General features: G+C 36.9%; 1 protein-coding gene across 3 annotated transcripts in view; it reads right to left on the bottom strand.

Annotated features, from left to right (window-relative positions):
* Nucleotides 1-24,345, bottom strand: part of strbp (spermatid perinuclear RNA binding protein) — a 111,489-nt gene that overhangs the window by 80,065 nt on the left and 7,079 nt on the right. For all 3 annotated transcript variants that reach the window (XM_088320356.1, XM_088320355.1, XM_088320357.1), the window contains exon 2: nt 197-260. The gene's annotated coding sequence lies outside the window, so the exon portion shown is untranslated. The remainder of the gene's footprint in view (nt 1-196; nt 261-24,345) is intronic.

Raw genomic sequence — 24,345 nt, 5'->3', positions numbered from 1 at the left:
TGCATTACACTTGAACTTTGGATCTGTATATCAAACACCAGGGTAAACGCACGTTAGCACTCAGTTGTGTATCTGAGTATTGGCAGCAGTAAAAAAAAATTACCTCCTGCAGCAAGGAAAGTCTTGTTTTTGGATGCCTAGGCATTATGATGAAGCAACATGCCGGCTCAGACATTACATATAAAACATTCCTCACCTCCTACTGTCCTCCAATCAGTCTTTTTGGACCACGTTCCCCCAAGGAGTTCAAGGTCTGGTTTCTGAAGAATAAACAACAAACAAAATTATATATTACATAGACAATAATTTACATCCATATGAAAAATAATATAAACAGTACAGATTCATTCAAAAAAAATATTATCCTTTTGTCAGGAAATGAAATTAGTTGCAGTACAGAATAGAAAGGCAGTGTGCTATTTAATAGTGGTGGGGTGAAGTAGTAAGAGTCAGTTTCCATTATAGCCTATTTGTAAACAAATTACATGTCATCGTTACATTCAATTCATACAACTCTTACAAAAAACTTTTTTGTTAATAAATCATTCTTCACAAACCATGAATCAGCCATGACGTACATAGAAGTAACACTGAAATGCAACATGAGATCAAACGAGAAAATAAACTAGAGTATTGCAAGATCTCCAACAATTAAACAATAAGCATTGCAGATTTTTGATGCGAGGAGTTTCATTAAGACCAGAACAACAACCCTGTCTATAGTATAGAAACTGCCTCATAAAACTAAAGGCATTCAAACGAATACAAATCCACATTAAAAAGCATTATGTATCTACAGGCACCTCACAACATTACAAACACGGGTGCACAAACGTCACACACTGCTAAGAGAGCAGTGTGTTATTTCACGCCTTGTTAAAAAGGACATATCTGAAGTGGGTGTTGGTTGGGCATTGGGGACCATTTCGTTTGGCAAGTTAAACTTGTTTCATCCTCCCATATAAACATCTACCCAACAGTCATTTTTATGAAACATGGCAGGTAACTGCTGTTTTGATTGATCAGGCTCATTAATCTTACAAATTGAAGTAACACTTATTTCCGAGTGGACGATAACTGTTGGGCACAACTAAATGCCATTTGCCATCCATTCTAGCAATGTGTGATGGTGAAAGAAAAAAACTGCATTGTGTAATTGGACATTTGTGGCTCATTATTGTTCAAGAGAAGAAAGAACTAGGCTTTTATACTATTAAGCAAATGTAGAATGTAAGGATGAATTTTTAAACTAATCTCTCACCAACTAGTGGTGAGAAGACATGTGCAGTGTGCACATTGTACAAAATTGGAGGCAAGTTTTTAGTGTTTTGTAAGGCAAATGTGTAATAAGCACCAAACACCATTAGTGTGTCCTGTCATTCCAAGCTTGTTTATTTTACCCATTATATGCTGCCTGCTTTGTAATAAAAACAAGCGAGCCATCATTCTACTCCACTAAATTACTATCAGATGACATTTAGGAGTGACGATTAGAGGTTGGAAATTTAATGAATGAATGTCTCACATATATTTGTTCTTATGCGTCAGAAAAAGAAATCCAAACATGTACTGTATGTTCTGTATATTCCAAACATTACAGATATAAAATCTACTTGCGTGTGTCTGATTGAGCATCTACTTTATTTATTTGACTCAACATGATATAAAAAAACAACAGCTCTTTTCTACCCATCCATTATTTGATAACTAATCTGAATAAGAGATTATATTGTCCTGAAAAAAAAAAACATGAAACCATTTGCACAGATATTAGTTTTACCCGATAAGCAAAATACTAATGAAAGTGATAATCCTTTTTGATATTCATGAATAGTAAAAGTAATTATGATGTGGTAATCTCCTTATCTTCATTTCCATCATGTGAAATTTACATACAAAAGTAATTCTTATAATCTGCTAATAAAATACAGATACATATAACGCACACAAATAGACATGTGTTGCAGTCCATGCTTTTTGTATACAGGTCCAAAAGTATAAACATGTTTATACTAACTACAATTGTTGTAAAAGAGAAAAAAGTGAGGTTTCAGCTGTGAGCTGGTTGTTTCTTCCACTTGTGGGTAAGGAAGCTGTTTTGCTACCTCCCACTCAAGCAATCTGACCGCTTTAACCTATTTGGATGCATTTGCATGTGTGTAATTTGTTGTGTGTGTTTCATTTTATTCTTGACCAGTATTCAGCCTTGGAAAGTTATTTTACCTGTAGTTGTTCCTCAGTGGCCGTCTAGCAGTGCCGACCCACGCATACAGTATATGTTCTGGCTTCGCCCATTGATATTGGACCTCAACAAAAGAGTGCCAAGAGAATTGCAAGTATCATTTACCAAAGAACCACCCAGCAGATGTGTGACACTCAAGCTGGTAGTCTAAAATCAGACAATGCTCTCATCACTAGACACATATGAAACATTCACTTTAGTGCCCATTTGAGGTTTCGCAACTACAAAGACATCAGAGTGTTAGCATCTGCACAGAGGTGAGAACCCATTATATGTCCATTGATAGTTTTCGCATGAAGTCACACTCACTCCCCGAATTCAAACAGTCGACCATATTAGATGGGTCCACCAGACACGGTTTGATGTTGTCGCGGGCTTACACTAATTATGTTGGATGTTCAAATAAAAACAACGTGTAAGTTGTGTATGACAAGATGCCTTTAGTATCCCCCCCCCTAGTTATCGACCCCACAGAGTGTATGTACTGATAGGTCATGCATCCAAGGGTTCAGTTCTAAAAAAACAAAAACAAAAAAAGCACAAAAAATGCACTTTCTTTTTAAAATAAAAAATTGCATCGAAATTGCAACACTGGTCTGAAAAAATCGCAATAAAGTGGTCTCCCAAAATCGTGCAGCCTTGCTGTAAAGCATTGGTTTTTGTGACTTTAAGCCAGGTCAAGTTTATTTGTCTTAAGCACAAGAAGTCTCAAAGAGCTGTACAGACTATAGACTATTATTACACCATCCCCTGATCTAAAACCTACATGAGGGCAGGGAAACATTCAAAACTTCAGCATAAGGGAATTAGGAAACCTTGGAAAGGGTCTGAATCCTTTTACCAGGCTGAAATGGATGTTGCAAGGGCATAAACAATACACAGACATCCTCAACACGAAATATAAGCCATGCATAAGCCATAGAATATACAGTAGGTGTTTTAAGTTCCACTTTACAGTTTTATTTCTAAGTACTGTTACAAGGTTACTTGAAGCCAGAGCAAGAACCTTTCTTGCAATGCACGCTTTGGGGGTAGTGGGCAAGCCCCAAAAACCCTGGGTGAAAATATTTCCCCATTTCCCAGCTAAAATGAGCATCAAAGAAAGCCCTGAGAGTCCCTGAAAGCCTAGGTGAAAAGAGTGCACCCTTATGCGGTGAGTGGAGGGCAGAGATAGGCTCCAAATTAATGCAATGCGATCCCCGGGGATGGCGCCGGCACACTAAAATGCCTTGCCGAAGATAGAGTCCCAGAGATCCACTTATTTGAACACCAACCCAAAACCTGACACTGTAGTGCGTAATGGTCTTGGTTTGTACAAGAGAACTTTTGTTGTCGTAACTTAGTCCGAAACATTCAACGACAGCCAAAATAGAGCTACAAGTGCCTTACTTCTAATGTCAATCACAATATTGCCAAGATCAATTTACACCCATCCAGTATGGCCGCCTTAAACAAGTTGCAGAATACATGATCAGAACTATCAATACATCTATAAAAGATGAACCATTAGCTCCATTAACACATCGCTCCTATACATTTATATACCTGTACATTGCACGGATGGATGAAATCAGACCCAAGCTAAAGTTAACCAATCTGAACTCATCCCAATCATTTCCCCTCATTCCTGGTTGCCATAGCTACATCCTTCACTTTGGAGAGGGGTGAGACTTTACCAATGGTGTCAGCATGCAGGCGTGTGGGCTGTGACAGGAGGTGGGAGGAGCCCTCACACTTCCTATCTGTCAAATCTATATTCACACCGCTATTAGACAGCACTTTGACAGGTATTAGAGAGAAAAAAATAGTGTCATCGCATTCAACACCTCATGTGAAGAGCAATAACCCGACTTTATGTGCAAGGGGCATGCACTGTGCTCATTGATTGATCATAAGCATATCAGGAGGATTTTGCTTCTGTGCATGCATTGTTATTATCATTACATTAAATATAGTTTATGAAATCATTAGATTCTTTAAAAAATAATTACAGATACAGAAATGGGCTGCTACCAACGTCAATTTCAAAAATCGACTAGTCGCAAACTAATTCTGCTATTTGGGATTCTAAAAGAAAAGTGCACATTCTGGGCTAGTTTTTTGGGGTGAGAACTTAATCATAGTGACATGCAATCTTACCTCAAGATGACGTAATTAAAGACGGAATATACGACTGTAACAAAATAACAATAGATCTACAAATACTAATTAAATTGCAGTTGACAAAAATGGTCTTTGTTATTATACAAAAGTATGACAAAATTGAAGGGCTTATTCTTTCAGGGTAAAAAAGCGATTTCGTGACTCTAGCATTGGGTCACCGCGACTTCAGCCAAGATGCCATGAAAAAGTATTAGCCTCATTCCTAATTTCTGCATATTCATTACTTACAAAATGTTTCAGATCACCAAACCAATTTTAATATCACACAGAGAAAACCCAAGGAAACACAAAATGCAGTTTTGAAATGTTGCTTCAATTTATTAATTTCTCCAAAGGTTTAGGAAAATCAAGATGCTTTTTGGCAAATCTGCGACGACTCCTTGTGTTCTTATATGACAGCAGTGGTTTTTGCCTGTGAGCTCTCTCATGGGTGCCATTTTTGACCAGTGTCTTTCTTATAATGGAGTCATTAACACTTCCGCAACTGGGGCTGCTCTGCTGCCTCAGGGTCAGGACAACTTGCTGTGGTTATCAAAATAATGAATTCTGCTGTTTACCAGAAGATCCTAAAGGAAAACGTCCGGCCATCAGTTCATGCCCTCAAACTCAACTGTAAAGTCTCTAACTAAAGAACTTAACGATTCTCAACAGTTTGAAATAAAATGGTTTAAACATCTGTTAATTGTTGTTTTAAAATGTTTACAACAGACGTCTGTCTTTCAGAATGCATTAAATTTCAAAGAAGTTTTTTTCCAGGCACAGTCTAGCATAATGCTCAAGCGCCTTTTTATAGCGAAATATATACGTATGAAAGTAAGATACATGTCATCAAAACTGTATTGGCTTGAAAGTTAGAGAGGCAAGTAAGACTTAGTTTTGCTCAGTGTTCTTTCAATGTTCGTGCATCAACGAAGCAGTGCCATGATAAGTAAGGTCTACTTTGCAAGTAGTCTTTTTAAACGCTGTATCCAGGCTAAAATGCTCCCAATTTTTAGATTGATTGTTGAATGTCTATTATTGATTTTGACTAATTGATGCAGCCCTAATAGAGAAATGTGAAAACCACTAACCAGCCTGTATATTAAATCTTTCAGTTATTGAAATTGTTGCATATTATCAATAGGTATTTGCATGTTTACAATTATGTTAAAATGTCGTTATATTTGTCTTGTTTTTACGTAGATTTGATAGTTGATGAGACCAAATGGGATCCAAATTATTTGTATTTAAAAGAAGTGGAAGCAAAAATGTTCTGAACTCATTTTCTAATCTCAGAGTTGAGTATTTCTTTAGCCTAAATTTGCTGATGTTAGAATCGTTTACATTTTTCAATTTTTAAATGCACATAAGCATTTTGTTACAAGCACTTTTTTGTGTGAGAAAGTAGAGATCGAAACATCAAAAAGTCCAACGGGTCAGTACATTCATGGTCTGGCTTCTGCAGATCAGCATCACAAATTGGATCATTTTTGGATGACAAAAAAACCCCCAACACAACTAGAAAAATGCAGGTCTTTGGTTTATTATGTAAGAAACACTATTCAAATGAAAATATAAACTTGAACTAGGAATATGGGAATAATGTGTGAACATATATATCAATTTCTAAAGCTTTGATGTCAGCCTACTCGCCATGACAACTGCATGAGAATTGCACATATGATGCATGTAGATATTGATCAGACGTGTTACAAGTCAATGATGTTTCGACGAATCGGGGGTGTTCAGATGCCTCACTTAAGTCTTTCAAAGTAGCCTGCTGGTAGGCCACCCCTACTTTACTAGCAAAAACTGAAGGATTCACGACACAAGTTAATTTCAGGGTGGGATATTTTTACAAATGCTTTTCAATGGAATTCACTAGTCTCGTGAACACAACCTCAAAGATGAATTAGGGCCAGCCTTATACTTCATCAAATCACACCTCTTTAATGGTTGTGCTGCATTAATTTCTCGGTTATGTGTAGAGCGTGTGTCATAAACAGAGACAACAAAATCATCGAGCCTCGAAAGTAGGCAAGAAAAGAGCATAAGCAATTAATTTAAGCACCGAGGGAGATTACAGATTCACTTTTGAGAAATATCCCCTTGCAGGGGTGTCTTCTGCCTCTATATACTGTACATTCGTGCTCACCATCAGACAGATAACATGAACGATTTCAACATTTAAGGATCAACATATCAACAAACAACCTACCCAGCAGCATACAAATATAAATGCAGTTCGCTACTACGTTGCCATTTCTTAATCTCCCTGAAGCGCTGAGATTCTGCCTGCATTGTTGATCTCCCCAGTCGGGCTATCCATCATCATTAGAAAGTGACTAGACATCTTGTCTACACCTGCAACTACACTCTCTCTCCCTAAACCCTCTGGAGAGGGGAGGACAGGAGAGGAAAGGCTTCAAATTCCAGACTATATTAAAAGAAAAAAAAAGTTTTTTTCTGACCCATTGGCTGACACTGAAATACAAACGCTAAACAATCAATGTGGTAACCTATAGTATATTGACTAATAGCAGACCAGAGGGAAATATATTAATGTAGCTCGAGAAAATTACATAACTTAAATCAATTCAATTATCGACTTGCATATCCACATTTAACATAATCAATAAGAACTACAACATTCCATAGATCTATGAATTAGTTATTTATCACATTCTTAACTTTTTGGGGACTCTCCCTAGTAAAACATAGTGGTAGTCTTTCCTGGCAATAATTTTAAAAAACAGAACCATTTTTAGTTGAAATCATTTTGGCGCAAATGATAAAGGAAAAATGTTTTAGTAAAATAGCACAGAGTAACAAAAATGAGAACATACTTTGCAATGAATAACCTTCATATGCATTTTAAAGCATCAATTTGCAAACCTGTTTGTTTTGCGGGGACCATGCGTGTGGTCACTTACAAGGATACCACATTAAGGAGAAATAAGAATGAATATATATTTGAAAAAAATAATCCTATACCTGCAACAATTTGACATCACGGACCATTTAATTTTCCTTATTTTTTTCCCAGAAAGTCACTTAAGCAACTTAAAAATAAATTGTCTGAGTACCTGTAATGGTGTCCTGCAAAAATTTTCGGGTTTTTTTGCTACTTTTTGATTATCGAACTGATAAACAATTGTAGTTGTAAACCTAAAAATAAATGACTCATCTCAACTGAATACAAATTGGCAGTCTTGCTTGGGTGAGCATTTGCAATTTACCTCATTTAACAAAATATTGAGCTATAATCGGAAGCAGGGAGCAGATGAATCTTGAAAGAGCTTGATGCCAACCGAAAAACTTTAAAGGATGGAAACAGCTCAGATGGAAGATTAAGAGCAAAAGCAAGGAGAGGGAAAGGAGGAGGACGAGCAGAGGACAAAGTATTGTCTCCTGTTAATATGTAAAAATAACTCTGCTGCTGCCTGCTGGAGGAGCTAACTGGGTCAAACAATTCCCACAGAGGGAGAGAGGAAGGAAAAGCGCTATCGCATCGATTTTGTCTGTGCCATCAACGTAAAGCCCGTCAGTCTCCCACAACATAAGAAGCTGAGAAGCGGCACTCTCCCATTAAATGTTCAGGTATTTTGAAGCTCATGTGGTTCATTCTCAAGTTATCCAATTTCACATTCCTTCAATTTCTAGTTTTGATTTGACCGGTGTCAAATCCACTCACTCACTTACTTAATGTTCGTCTCTCACCTGCACAATTATATTTCGAATTTTCTGTGTAAGGGAAGGGATACACATTTTAGGACGAATTCAACTTTATCAAGTTGCCGATCAAGTTGCACAAATTATTTTGTGTCCTCTAAAAACCTAATGTTTGAACTGGCATTAAGATTCTTCGATTGGGTTTAAGAATAAGTCCTCTATAACAGGGGTGTTAGACTCATTTTAACTTGGGGGCCACACGATAAAAAAATATTCTTTCGGGGGCCGGACAAGTATATTAGGGAGAAAGAAAAAGAGAGAGAAAGAAATAAGTGAAATCGAGGAAGAGAAAAAGAGAGTGGGTGGGACAAAGAAAGAGAAAGGGAGAAAGATAGGAGAGAAAGAGAGAGAGAAAAGAGAGAGAATGTGAGAAACAAAATAGAGAAATAGTGAGAGACAGAAAAAGAAATCCAAAGAGAAAGAGAATGAGAGGAGAGAGAAGAGAAGGAGAGAAAGAGAGAAGGGGGAAAGAGAAGGGGATGCATGTGGGGAGAGAGAGAGAGAGAAAAGAAAAAAGGAAGAGAGCAAAATAAGGTAAAAAGACACAGAGAGCGAAAGAGACAAAGAGGAACAAAGAAAATAAAGAGAGTGAGGGATAGAGAGCAAGAGAAAAAGGGAGGAAAAGAGAGGGAGAGAAGAAAGAACTACAAGTAAAGCGTTTGTGAGAGGCACCTGGCTTTGGCAACATCAAGTGGTCATATTTCAACCTGTAGCTCGTTTTTCTCTTGTGCTTCCCTCAGCACCGTTTCGAGGGCCGGATTCAATCCCTTAGCGGGCCTGATCCAAACTGCGGACCGCCTGTTTGACACCCCTGCTCTATAACCAAATGTTTGCCAGCACAGACACATGGATTGAATGCTGAACTATTTTAATGTGTCAAATGTAAGCTTCTCATAAAAAATAAAACAGGTTGGTTTAAATTCATATATTGCATTTAGCAACCGACACATTCTATATTAAACTGACATTTCTATGTCGACAAAAATCTCTACATCACCAACTCAAAATAGATTACTACATCACACTTATCATCATTGCTATTTTTTAGGCCAGTTCAAAATAAATAATTTGCATGTTACTGCTCTGGAGCTGCTAAGGAAATTAAGATAATAACAAAACTATCAAGACAGTAAAATACAATGTTCCACACAAAAATGACTGGTAGTTTGTTACACAATCTAAACAAATTTTCAATTAGAGATAAATTAGTTCTTCAGAAAATGAAAATGCATTTGAAAATGATGAGCAAAACATACATGCAAATATTGACCACATCTAGGATTGCTCCAAAAACATGTGTTAATTCGGTCTTTACAGTGAAAAATGAAGAAACGTGTATTGTTCATTTGCTGTCGACAGAACGGATAAAATCAGGAAACACTGCTTGACAAAAGGTCTAATATTGTCTCCCAAAGGAACACGACCGAATGGAAACGAGAATCTGTATTTGGTTAATACATCATCAAACGCATAATTTCCTGGACTATCTACAGATATAAAGATACATATTTCTAAGCAAATAATCAAGCTCTTGCTTTCAATCAAGGCATTACAGAGGGGTTGCTACCTAAGATCACAGCCAGCAAAGCAGCAATAAGGTGCGCTCATAAACCATTAAAAGCTCGTTGGTCAGCATTTCCAAGCTGTAATTAAAATTCAAACTACTGCGAGTTTGTATCTCTTTCAGCGTGTGCGTTACACCCATATATCAGACATATTTAAGAGCCTTAATATGAACAGCTACCATTTAGTCTACGACTGGCAACACGATACTGTAATTGAAAACTCTTCCCATTTCATAATCTTGTCAATATGAAGATTTATCATGATTTTCAATGTGAAACCTCTGACTGAGACATCGCTGATATTTAAGTGTTTTCAAAGTGGATGAAATGAAATCGCTGTTATTGAAGATGAACTTGAAAGCAATACAAGTCAGCGTGCTAAATGGATTAACCTGAAGTGCTTCTCTGGAATTGGCAGTGGTGCTTCCTAGTTGGCTGACAAGAGCCACCAGAAATAGCCAAGCTGCCTGAGCTGACCTCGACAGACGATCAGCAATGCAATCCGCACTATGCTTGAACTGTTGGTCACAACGCTAAAATGAGCATGATGTGGCCTGAATGGGAAAAAGAATAAGAGGCAAATGTTTTTTAAACTTTAAAGTATTCTACATGTCGTTAATTAACATTATGAGCCACTAAAACGGTCTGATAAATCACCTTTTGTTCTTGCAAAGGAGAATTGTGTACAGTAATGCTAATGTTATTTAGGGTTTTGGCAGCTGTCCGTTTGCCATCTGCAGAGGTTATCCATAGCGCACTATTCATCAATACCAGTGGTTTCCCACCTGAATATCTTGACAAATTAGCATGCGGGTGAAAGATGCACCTGACATCCTGCGAATAATTGCACCAGTGTTATGACTTCGCAACACCTCAGAAATATTTCCAAATTAAAGGGATGTTGAATACTGAGGACCTCCAGAACAATTCAAATAGTTCCCTGCAATGTTTTACCAATACAGATTATCAAGATAAAATCCAAATGCTAGGATTTCAGGAAAGGATAAGCCAAATATGTATGTATCTGCCAATTCATACCGATTAATTTTTCAAGAGCATTTGCAGTTATTTCGAGGATTATTTTTAAGCTCCATCACAGGTAATGCTAAAGTGATTTTGGCATCATCAGAATGTAGATAAAAGCCATTCTATTAAGGTCAAAGGATGACTAAAATGAGGGTTTAGTAGTAAGGATGTCCGAATTATCTGTCATACAGCAATCTCATTGTTCTTGCATAATGTGTAATTCTCTAACAACACTAAGAAAAAGGTTCCAAAGTTACAAATGCTGACTACACCCAGGATTTAATGCATAAATGTAAAGTCACAAAAAATGTTTGAAATCTATTTGATTAAAGAGTATTAAATAATATGGACTGGGGGTGTAACAGTTCCTGTACATTTTACTACTCCCTTTGAACACATACAATATTCTTATCTAGTCATTTATCTACCCTGGTCATATCCCTCAAAAAGGGGTGACTGACAGCAAAACAAAAATAAAGAAACTTAAAAAAAGGGGGAAAAAGTCGCAAAAACACACACAAAAATTTTTGGACCATGGCCAACCCAAATGCCCAAACAGGTTAAGCACCTCAGCACCCAAGTTGGTCATGCTTTCCTCCCTCCAGATGAAACAGGACACAAGAAAGCGGCCATGTCACTCATATCTAGTCAAGTTATGTTTATTTGTATATCCCTTAATCAGGAGTCTTAAAGGGCTACACAGATCTATGGCATCTATTGATAATCATCTTCCTTCTTTCATTATTTTCTTGTAATTTGTTTATATTATATGACCACTGTATTTAACAAATCAAATGAATATAAAAAAATGATTATCAGTAGGTTGGAAAATGCCAGGCCGGAAAAAACAATAAAGCTGTCGAGCACAAACTAACACAAGATTATCTGGTGATTAAACAAATGCATACATTTATAGTGCTGGGTTTTAGGACTACACTCCCTCCACTTCGGCATCAAAACCCCCATCCAGTTCAACACTGCACTCTTTGTGGTCACTCTGTACCAGTCACTTTCAGCGGCAACACAGACATATTAATTCTTTTTCCATTTCAGAATAACATTTTATAAAATAATATGGCAATATAAGAAGAGTAATACGTGCAAAACAATGTTAAAAACCCATTTAGTATTTTTTTCTTGGTCCCTTGTTCGAATACTAGGTACGTAGAGCATGCAAATGTGAGTTACTGGGTAACTTGAAAATCTCAGGGTGTTTTTTGTATCAGAAGAGATCAGAACCAAAGTGATTTTAGTAATGCACGCCAACTAGAAACACAGAATTGCGAGATGGTTCGTATTAGTCTGTGGGAAGGTATTCAGGTAGACTTATTTTTCAGCACCATGGACAGCAAACATTTCTAATAATTGATTAAGTTGACACGAAAAATCAATAATGCATTAAAAAAATTATGCCACTAAAGACAAATCAGAAGACTTATGTTTTTTTCATTGAAATCAATGATTAGTTACGTCAAGCCCCTGTGAAGCATCAATGTATTGGCAGCTGTTTTTAGGATTCCAAGCACTCAAGATCATTGGTGACATATCAGACCTCTTTTAGCAGGTTTCAAAGACCCTATCAGATCTTGTTTGTTCCGATGACCGGGGAGCGATAGAGTTCATAGATTTTACAATGACCTGAACACTAGCTACGTGACTGCCAAGCTCAGTGGCTGCCTCGACTGAGATAGACAACACAGTTGGGTGTTTGCAAGAGATGCTGGCAGACCCCAATCAGCCTTGAAGTGTCAAGGCTCCAAATCAATGACCCATTTGTGAGTGAGTGAGTGAGGCTTGCAACACCATGTAAACTCTATACACTAACAAAGCATTTGCATCAATGTGGTGCAGTGAAGCACGGAAAATGCTAAATTCATTCCAAAAGTGTATTTTGCATTTTATCTTGTTGTAACCCAATTAGAAAAATGTACCAGTTTTAGCTTTAAAAAGTTAGTTTTTCATTTGTTTTATCAACAGCCTTGAAGCATTTTACTCATTTACAGTGAGTAGTTGCCTGTTATGATATGGATTGAAAATGTTGGGTCAACTTTTTAATACAGAGGTGTTGTTTTTAATATTATAATACAGAACCAGTTGCATTTTAGTAGGGGCTGCAAACACCATTAGTTTCTAGAGAAAGAATGAAAGAGGGAAAAAGAGAAAGAAAAAAAGAAACACAGAAAGAAAGAGTGAGAAATATATATATATATATATATATATATAGATATTGGACCAGGGACAGTCAACGGTGAAGAAGGCTGTTCAGAGTTGCGTCCTCATTGGTGCCCTGACACCCAATGCAATTTAGGGATCCGTGCACAGATATACATTTAATTCCATAACATTACAAACAAAATATTGTGTCGGGATCTCTACGGTGAATGCAATTTTATTGTTATCGGTTCCTTGTCCCAGTATCGATGACTTCCAGTTGAATATTGTTCCTTGTTTAAAAAAAAATAAAAAGAAATTCAAAGTAGTGATTCCAAAAAGAAAAAAAAAAAAGAATAAATATTATATAAAATAAGACAACACCAAGAACGACCATATGCATCTGCAAAAAGAACAACAGGTGTTAATCAATTTAGTTTATTTTATTATAAACAACTAAAAATTTAAATCAAACTGGGAGAAAAACTAAATTTAATTTTGTCTCATCTCCAAAAGAATCACTTGTGTGTTAGTCCAAAAAACTCAGCAATCTATAATAGATTTATCCAAATCAGAACTTATAAGATTTATTAAATAAATATAATTTGTGTGTATTTTTCTATGTTATTAAATAATTTGAGCTCAAACTAAATTTAAACCCAACTAATAAACATTTAATCATCCGGATGGCCTAGCCCTAATTGAAAATAATTTTAAATTCAGATTAGGTAATTAGAGGGTCTCTGTTTTCTCTACTTCAACTTCATAAAAGTAGGTAGTGTAACTTCGTTTGTCAACTTTCTTGTTAAACTATCTTGTTACGTCAACTAAAAGATAAAATTGTATACTGTAAGTGCATATTGCCAAATCAGGTTTGAATCTACTCGCACCAATATCTATTCATACAGCGTATGCTCAAAAACACACCTTGGTCGACCTGTGAATGGTCAACTCAAATGCAGAGAAGCCAAACAAGCGTGAGTGACAGCGGCCTGTGCGCAAAAAAGGCAGAAGCGGATATGTGCGCTGAGGCGAGACGACGATATGGCCCCCAAAGATCTCTGGAATAAGGCAAAGTTTCAGTGCAAGCCTTGTTCGTCTCTATAGCAATGTACATGCTCTGGTGCTTCCTCCGAGTTTTACTACTTCCCCACAGCAAATAGTGTGTGAGGTTACAGCACTCATTTTATACATAAACATTTTTTAAATGATCTTAAAGTAAGCAAGGAAAAAAAACAGCGCACCCAATCGTATATTCTCTATGCGTGGCATTGTTTCTAATAAATGTAATGCCCAAATTATGTGTCAGGTGGATAAATGATCATTAGCCTCACTAGCATTTGTTGGTGTCTGTTTTATATAGCTTGAGAACTTCTTTCACCAAACAACTAGACCAGGCATGTGCAACGTCCGGCCTGAGGGCCAGTTACTGCCCGTGATCAATCTTTTACTGTTCTGCAGCCTCAGTCATAATATTATTAAGAGGCCAAACAGTAATGTTGACTGCAGTATAAAACATATTAAAATAAACAATAAAAAACATTTAAAAAGTTACCATTTCACATGATGAAAGTAGCCCTTCTGCCTCCTTGCCTTTGGCTATCTGAGAATTTTAGCCCACCCTATTTCTAACATGGTGACTGTAAATGAAAAAAGAAAAGTTGACTGTGGGGGCTGCCGCTTCCAGGAAAAGTGGAAATGGGAGTATGTTTCACCGAAACAACTGCATCCGCCTAATTTGCCAAAAGACTGTAGCCGTTTTCAAAGAATATATCAAGAGGCACTGCCAGGCGAAACATGCTGACTACAAAAAGCCAACTGGAAATAAACACTGTAAAAAGGTGAAGCAACTAAAATGCTAAAAAGGCAAGCTACAAGGTAGCGACGCTGATCGCCAAGCACTGCAAACCTTTCACAGAGGGTTATTATTAAAGACTGTTCAAACTATGCCAACCTGAATAGTCGGCCCTCACACATTCAGGTCACCAAATCTGGCCTGCTTTTGAAAAGTTGCCACCCCTGAACAAGAGGAAGCTGAATTTGTGAATGAAGAACACAGAAAAAGGAGGTGGGCATTTGTTATTTTTATGCAGGTAAGACATGATCATTTAATTTAATTTAGTCTAAGCTAAAATGTATGTTAGCCTTCCAAAGAAATTGCCTATAGTTCCGTTTCATATATTGTATCAAAACTTGATGTGGATCTTTACCTTATAAGGAAAAAAATGATTGTAATTGCTCAATACACTATTGATCAAAAAGCGAAATGGTTAAATTTAAAGGGTGCTTCTTTCCTTTAAAATTGGTGAATAAACAAACTCTTTGTTTTATTTCAATTTTGTCATTATATTTACCCCACTAGAATCTCAATCGTTTTAAGACAATTCTAGGAAAGAGAAAAAAACAAAAACATAATTGAGTAACACGTTTCATTGCAGATATGTGAATGGATTCATGTGTATAGAAGGATGCATATTACAATTGATCATTTTAAAAACAATTTTTCATATATTCCCCACAGAAATGATTTACCCAAGCATACACCTACTAAACGCTGCAGTTAAACAAATCACTGGCCTTGATCAGATAAATTGAGCAATTAGTATAAGGTACTATTATCTGCTTCTCGCCCAACATACCGATCAAGCTTTTTGTCAATAGCATACAGTTTGTAGGGAAACGCATGCAGTAAATTGCTCTGGTGGCGATCGTCTACCTCTGCTATCTGCCAGTGCGTGTAGAGAGCACCGAATCCCATAAATCCCCCTTTATTAGATAAATGTCCTAATCAGATAAAGGCAACACACACGCACACAGAGAAGCACACAGCCTCACAGATAATCTGCACGACCAATTATGGGGGTGATTTGCCACAGCTTAACATGAAAGCGGCAATTCATCTTCTGACAACAGTCAAGAGGTCACAGTGGCAGAAAAGAGAAAAAAAATACCTGTAGTCACGTCTGCAAACACTAAATAAAATTCCAAAAGACATGTAAAAGTAATTGTTTGAGTTAGGTATAACATGAAAGGAAACACATTGTCAGGGTTCAGGTGCGGTGGTACTGTGACACTAAGTACACATTTATCAAACCATAACAGGATTCATACTGGCAAACATCCAGCTCAAGTCCAAACATGGTCTGTTTGTTTCGAGTTGCTTGGTCATACAGTAAGCCTGAATGAGGAAGCCATGATTTTTGTTGTCAAAGATACTAACGAGAAGGAAGCAAATGTGGTTGGATGTGACAAAAGAAAACCAGACCACTGTGAGATTGGAGCCTGTTTAAATAGGTTATCAGGATGTGCGCACAGTGTGTTCGAAGGCATCTTTGGCGCGCGAAAAGCATGTGCAAGGCAGCACCCGCAGAGTGAGACACAGCAGAAAAGTGATAGCACAGATTGGATCTCCAACAGTATATCCAACTGTCACGGTCAACAAATTCCTGCCTTCAACGCTTCACATCCCGAATGCACTTTAACCATAGGAAAGCAACCTTCTGATTCATGCGACAATCGTGTCAATGGTGTGGTGCAAAGTTCAAATTTAAGAATGGCCAAAAGATGTCATGATAATTTAGAACCAAAGGGTGAAAAGCACAGACTGTATTGTTCTGTGTTTTTTCCTCGTAAGTGCTAAATGTCGAACATCTTTTTGAATTAAGTTTGCCATAAGCAAAAAACCCTATTGCTTGTTAAAATAAGGTAAAAACACTTCTTCCTCCACAACCTAAAAAATGGGCCAATACTAAATCTGGTTCGCACACCGATCAATCTGTCGAATTATTGGCAAAGACTTTATGAGTTTAAGGATCTGTGAACAGTCCCACAAAATATAGCATTCTTCTCAATCAATGTCATCTCCCTCATTGGTCCAAAACAGTCAGCCTTTGTCCTTAGCTTTTGATTTGCCAAAACTACTTAATGTGCCATTAAAAACAGCAATGTCATCGTTTCCCAGATGTTGTTCAATCTTCTGTAAATAAAATAAAAGGTAAGGAAGGGGGGAAAATCTGGATAGGCAAATGCCTGGATTGAAAGGTCTGACATTTTGAATGCTCTGGACTAGGTGATCATGCTAAAATATACTAGCACTCTTCCCCTACTTGTGACCCTTTCTATGGTCATAATGCTTCCCCCTCAAATTCAATGTTGAATCAGCAAATATTTTGAATCCATTCACTACTTGGTTATTGACACATTCTGTGTATTTAATGTTAGCTAGAATTCCTTTATTCGGATATGCAAGGCCTGCAATGTGTTGCACTGATACAGGTGGCATTCAACCCAAAAACAAAATAAAATTAAAGTAGAGAAAAAACGTTTTGTTTTTTTCACAATTTCTTAAGAAAAGAGGCATTGTTTGACTTTAAGCACTTTCTCCGGGGTTAAAAATACCAATTATTGGGCAAAAATCAATTATATTCTATTGTCCTCTTGATTTGGAAAAATCAGGTTCATAGTGCAATGGAAATAGGCGAGAGTTTGTAATAAAACTGAATGGTTACTAGCAACAATAAGCATCAAAAATCAATAATTGAGTGCTCTGGTTTATGTGTTATGGTAAAAGAAGCCAAAAGATAAAGAACTGTAAGTCAAATCAATAATTACATTACACTTGACCTGCAATGCCTTGTGCTTTTGTCCTTAAATGGAACCCAAAAGAGCCATATCCTCATTTTCAACCGTGACTTTACAAAAGCTTGCTAAGATAAGATGCTTGGATATACAGTAAATCTAAGGAAAAACACACTAAAGTCAAAGTTCGTGGGAATCGTATTGCGTGTAGTGCAGGGAACCTTACATGGCCAACCATCCACACTCTCTGCCTCCGTGGCTGCTGTTGTGTGTGCGTGTTCCCCACATCCCTTTATGTCATTGCTGGATTCCTCACTGAGGTGAAAGGAAACAGGAACTGCTGCAGTGGCAGTTGGAAGAAGCGCCATGCCTCCTCCCTCTTCCCCTCTTTAGCCTCGACGTGTTGATGGCTTCATTCCTGAACCAGTCGGAAAGATGTTTCCTGAGACTTGCTGGCATGACAAAAGCTTACAAATATACATGAACGTGGGCGCGGAGGAGTGGCGGTGTCAATGAACAGCGTTCAACTGAAATGAGATATGATCAGATGGAAGAATGAGATTCCGAAGGGAGCCTGCGTGTTATTTGTCATGTTGAACAGCAGAAAAAACACAGCGCAGGCACGTCATCTCGCCTTTGTTTACCCTTTCCTGCACTATAGCACCAACGGGACCCTCACCAACTCCCTGACGTGCTTACCGGAGCCTTAGCAGCCAGCTGCCGTGTCGGCCAATTAGGAAGGCTTTTACTATTCAGACAGCCAATTGAATTAGCGCTACATTTCCCATCCCAGATGAGATGGGAGAAGTGCTGCCGTCTGCTAAAATATGAGTGCTGCCAGGCGGACTCCAGTTTCGCTGACAAGCACCCGGCACCGAACGCATTCCAACAGCAGACACAGTTTGTGCGTCTCCGCCATGCCAACCTGTTTTAAACCAGGATATTACATCCATTAACCCAAACTATGAGTAAATCGGCTGAAAAAGTGTTTTAATACACACGCTTTCACCCTGAACACCATATCGGTTATACACTGGCATGTGGTTTTCTACGATATTTCATGACAAGTCTATCCGCCCCTAATCTCGAGAAATGGGCAGTGATCATGTAATTTGTGTAAATTTATTCAAAATGCACTGAGAAGACCCAATTGAATAAACGATTCGAAGTCATTATAAAATAAAAATGACCTTCGTTTGGGAGGTAAACATTAGCGCCGATGAATTACGCAAAGTTGTTGCAAGATTTAACGAGGGCAAAGTTTAACAACAAGTTGGAATTCATTTTGTCTGATGACAGTAAATTATTGTCTTCTATTGACTGATTTAAACAAAATAAAGCAGTGCCATGCTAGGCAGCCTTCATCAGACATTCACTTCAGTAGACACCATGATTCAATAAGTCTCCGAAAGAGAAAACATGCATTCTTCAAACGATATTCAAAAAAGAGAAAATCTATTGCAATGCCTGTGTAACATTTGCTATCTGGAATATAGCATCCTGGGAAAATTTAGGAGTGTTAACTTCAGGAATTGTGCTATGTACGATTTATCCACAGATTTTCTTAATTGCCTTTCATCATGTAGCCTGCCGCATTCGGGTAGCAGGCAGCCTACAAGTAGTAGACAAATGACCCATTACACCCACAGTTTTTCCAACAGCCAATTAGACACACTATGAAAACTACAATGTATGTTTTTGGGATATTGGAGGATAGTTGGATACCTGGAGAAAACTCACTCATGCAGATGGGAAAATATAGAAACTCCACTATTTAAATTTACATGTTAGAGCTTGTTTATGTAAGAAGTTAAATTTGTGATTAATATTACTGTGTGTAGCTAAAAAGTCAGGTTAAGTTATTGTTAGTCAAGATGTTTGGGGCCTGTATTAAATTTTACTAAACAATATGTGCGGATAATTTAATTTCTGGCTGCACGTGTTAAGTAGAAAACGAGTTTTCCCTGAGAAATAAAAGTGACTATGGTACGTTTTCAGTGCTTAACAGAATATACACTACAGCACTACATATACGCTGAAAAAGTCTGAGATCACACTACACAAAATGTTCATTCGTTGCCTAAAAAGTGCTATAAAAAAATAACTGATCATATTCAAATACTTGCTTTAATTTCCCCAAAAAAGTGCAGAGAGTCATCAACGTCACTAGCTTCTATTGAGAATTCTTTGATAATTCGTTTTTACATGCATGTTTTTTTTCAATGGTTAATAAAATAGCTTAATAGTGGTGGTGGAACTGTGTAGCGTTATTCGAAACATGAACTAAACAGTGGCCCTAAAATAAAATATGAACAGATATAGTTTACTTATATTACAAAAAAATATGAAGAATTACTCTTGGACACATTAACTTAGTTTGATGATCTTTCTGCAACAATGTAACAAGTGAATATTGGATGGTAGAGTGAAATAATGGCAACACAGTTAAACAAAAAAAGGGTAAGCATGGTCTTACAGCTCAACATTTTGAAATATAAAAATTGGGAATCAATTGATCAAATGACAATCGATAAATATAAGCTAAAAATGTCACTGAACTAGAAACAGATTATTACATACTTGGAATCAGTTTCATATTCCTTCCCAAATGTATCAAGGAAGCACGCAACTTTTCCACAGAGAAGGATCAGCTTGGATGTGTACAAGGAAAGCTACTTTTAAATCAACACCTGCAACATTTTGCTGTTAAATAAACAAACATGACAGAGCAAAACTAAAGAACCACGCAGAAGTCTTGATAGGAATCCTGATCATAGCAGTGAAGAAAATAATTTCAGACACAGACACAAAAACACCAAGCAACAACCAGCCATTCCCCGTTTTCCTTGACATGAACAGCGTCCACAGTGCACACCACAAGAGCAACATTGTATGGCTTGCAACAAGCAACAACCGAACAGACCATACATAAGTCAGTGAGCCAAGTGGGGCCAGGGCTACAGGGCCAAAACAAAGACACCCCACATTTCGACGTGAGCAGTGCAGGTGTGACTGGTTCCATGTCGCGCATGGGTGGAGTTAACCAAAATAAGCCAAAAGCAAACAAGCTGTTAGTCACAAAGCCTGTACAGACCACAGCTCTCAAAGACCCATCTAAAAAAATTAACTATGAGTGAAAATTGTACATTTGTTTTCATAATTTCCACCAAAACATTAATCATCAACTGAAACAATTCCATGTAAGAATAAGCTTATTAGCGAAGAGTGGTAACTTCACTTTAGTTTTAGAAAACAAAACATTTATCATGTAGTTGAAATACAAGCACCTTGATGGTAACTGGTAAAGTTCAAAAGAAGCAGTGCTTTGGCACAGGGTAAGGAATCATTCAAAACTTCAAACCGTCAGTATACAAAAAAAAACAAGCAAAAAAGAATTGCATTGAATGCCACAATACCAGTAGGAAGGTGTTGATGAATGAAGTTGTGAGCATGTACATATCTGTTCTGAAAATGTACACACTGCCATTACAGACTTGTGTCAAGCTGATTAAAAAGTTCACTGTTACTGAATTGTAAAATTCTCCAAGTTTGTCCTCACACCACTAGAAGGAGACCCTTTGTTACTAAGATCAAACTGAAAAGTGACAATGACATTTTACATGGTCAGTGAAAAACTTTCCTTGAATTTATGTAAAAAAAATAGAACACTTAAAGTGTCTCATATAGTTGTGGTGTGCACTGTGACTCGATGTATGGAGAAATCAAGTAAAAAAAAAAAAAAAAAAGAATAAAGTGGCCATTTGGAGACAACTAGTTTACAGCACAAACATTTGCAACTGTAAACTTACTTTGGCCGATTTTTTAGACATTTTGAAAGAAATGTAAATGTTTGACTTCTCTTTCCAGAAGTCAATCAATGATTGTGCACACGTGCGCGTAATAATAGTGCATAAAAATGAAATATGACTGGCAGTACGTGTGTCTAATTAGAATACCTTCCAAACATCTGCACGTCGTTGTTTTGAGAATTTCATTGGCTAACCAACGAGTCAATCATTATTTGAATAAATACTGGCTAAACATATTAGGAGCTAAAAGAGGCAATCTCTGTTTTATCAATACAGGCCCTTACAGGATAATGGGGGCTGTGGATCGTAAAAAAAAGACGGCTATTGGCAGAGAGTGGTGTCAATCAAAAGGTCAGAGGCTAACGGCCATATTGGAAAGAATTTTACGAGTCTGTTTATTTGTAAACTGAAATTATGTGGCGAAACAAACTGATGACAACAAGGAACGTCTAACAATGACAAAATACCTTTAGGCGGATGGGGGTTTTTTTTAATCTGTCTGCTTTATCGTGTGTTTTGGAGTTAATATTTTACACGGTTGGATTCACTGTACGATCCTGGATGTGACGACTTCATGTTTCATCTCAATCATCCCACTACCAGTGGAATTTATTGGTGAGCTATTCCGGCTTTATGGTATCCGAGTATCTTGTTTCATGCAGATCGTGATGTCTTCGTGATGAGAACATTTTGAAGTGGTCTGCAAATTTTGAAACCCAAGAGATTAAGCTTTCCAATGATATGTAACTGGTGACAATGCACAGACACATATTTGTTTATCAACAGTCCGGCGGCCCGTCAACTTTATAACTGTTGTGGGGTTAATGAATCAATGGTTTGCAAGTAGAGAAATCTGAAAAACTAACTGAATAGTTTTACTTTGTATCAATACTTAAATAAACTTCAACCAAAATCTAGTTTTCTCCAGCTGTATTTTTAAATATGCAGACTTGTATGCTTTTTGTGTTGTTGTATGGGGGCCGCAGCAGAGGGCACCCACGCCATATTGTGCGGTGTGCACTGTGTATGTGGTAAATACAGAAAAAGAACCAGCTACAGAAACTGCGCCTTTTAACACGATCGGTCCTATGGTCATTAAAATATGGTAATCGATTAATTGACGATTGATTATCAAATTAATAAAAAACTATTTTGGAATGGACTAATTGTTTAGATCATTGGTCTCCGACTACCAGTACTGCGAAGAAAATTAAAGATATTTGAGGCAGTGCGTTTGAATTAAGTCAGGGCAGGTTGCATGAGAAGCAAGAGCGTAGTTTAGGCATGGACGGAGGGGATGAGTCTCCCACAAATATCAAGTAAACATTGTTTTGTCCATGCTAATATTATGTAGTTACTTAAAAAAAGTGCTATGCCACCGACCAAGACAAGACCAAGCTACGCCCTTGACGGGTGAGTACAGTTGCAGGCTGGGTAATGCAGCGGCAGCATTGGAAGAGAGGAATCCCCAGGCATCGAAAATGGAGCGAGAAAAATCAAACAAAATGTCTGTGCCTCAGCATCGGCTATTTCCAATCAGCTATTTTATATCAAAAAGATAATGAAAAAAAAAATTATGTGGCAATGGAGGAAAGATTGATTATTGCTTAATGAGGATACATGGACTTCCTAAGTCATAAACAGTCAGTACAGAAAAGGTACACACACGTTTAATGCAGACCTTAGGCCAGGTAGTGAAAATATTGTCAGATATTAGACTGATTTAAGGTACAGAAAATGTGAAGGATCACAGATTTAAGTAAGCTTTAGGTTTAAAGTTTTCTAAATCCCAGAATTTTAGTTTACAAAAATTAACAGATTTTAAGAAATTTCACAAAGGTTTTTTACACGAGTCTAAAAGGCAAATCCCATTTTTTTATCCCCAAAAATTCCTTAGTTAGGTCACTTTTCTCTTACTGAATTTTACAAAGCATTGACTAATTTTTGAGTCTTATAAATTACATTTTTAGATGGATGGTTTTAACAAGTTACAAACATTTTGCTTTTACTTTGAAAAATTGGGAAAACATTTACTTTGTCACATTACAGGTTGAACCACTAATTAGACAAAGTTTATATTTTGTGTAATGGGCTTTTTTAGCTAATTTTCTGTTTTAGAATACATGGATTTAGACCCGTGTGCCATAAGACCCTGCCTAGTGCGCTGCAGGAAATTGTGCAATTTTATCTTTGCAAAAAAAGCATGGCATTGTTCAGTATCTTTGCTTTTTATTCAAATGTTTAGCCTAGTAACTGAAACATTCATCCATAAAATAGATGGCAATAGAAAACCTTGTTTAAAAATAAAAATGTTTGTATAAGTTTTTTCTGTTTATGATGTAGTACAAAGAAATATATATTTGATAAGGTAATTTGTTTGATTAAGTTGTTTAAGATTGCATTGAAAAAAATAAAAGGATAGGTCCAATTAAAAAAATAACTTGGCCAAGTGGATTTTATTTCACTTATAAAATGGAACATAGTAAAAATAAACTTCTTTCACTGGCAGACAGTTTCTGCTAATTTTCCATATTATTTTATCATCATTTATAGTATTTTCAGTATTTAAAAAACAGGATAAAATATAGATAAACTGGGGAAAACAGATTTTAAAAAATGAACTAAAATACAAAATGACCCAAAAAACCATAATGAATGAGCCATGGTGACCACGAAGGATAAGAAAACTGTTAAAATGTCAATTTTGGCAACATTATAAGTAAACATAATACATTGATGAGTGTGCTGCACAATGCACACAATGAGAAGAGGGAAGATTTTTGTGTGTGTACATTTGTGGGAACTGTTTTATGGTCTCTGGACCTATTGAATGTTCTCTGTTCATCCGACAAGATGACACATAATCATACCTTATCGGTATCTGGTAAAATGGGAATAAAAAGTGACAAACATCTAGAATACAACATTACTCTTTTGTTGAACAAAATATATAGGTGGTGTGTCCTTAAAAAATTTAAAGTGAAAATTTTTCTCTATTGAGTATGTGTTAACAATGCCCAACTTAGTTCAAAGAACCATTGTAATTTTGTATCCACTGCAGCTACAGTATCTACTTCTATCTTACTTTTAGCACCGCTCT

This window comes from Urocampus carinirostris, chromosome 16, assembly GCF_059441175.1.
Source record: "Urocampus carinirostris isolate Australia breed hairy pipefish chromosome 16, RoL_Ucar_1.0, whole genome shotgun sequence".
Classification (NCBI taxonomy): Eukaryota; Metazoa; Chordata; class Actinopteri; order Syngnathiformes; family Syngnathidae; genus Urocampus; species Urocampus carinirostris.
This window is presented reverse-complemented; position numbering and strand designations above follow the sequence as displayed.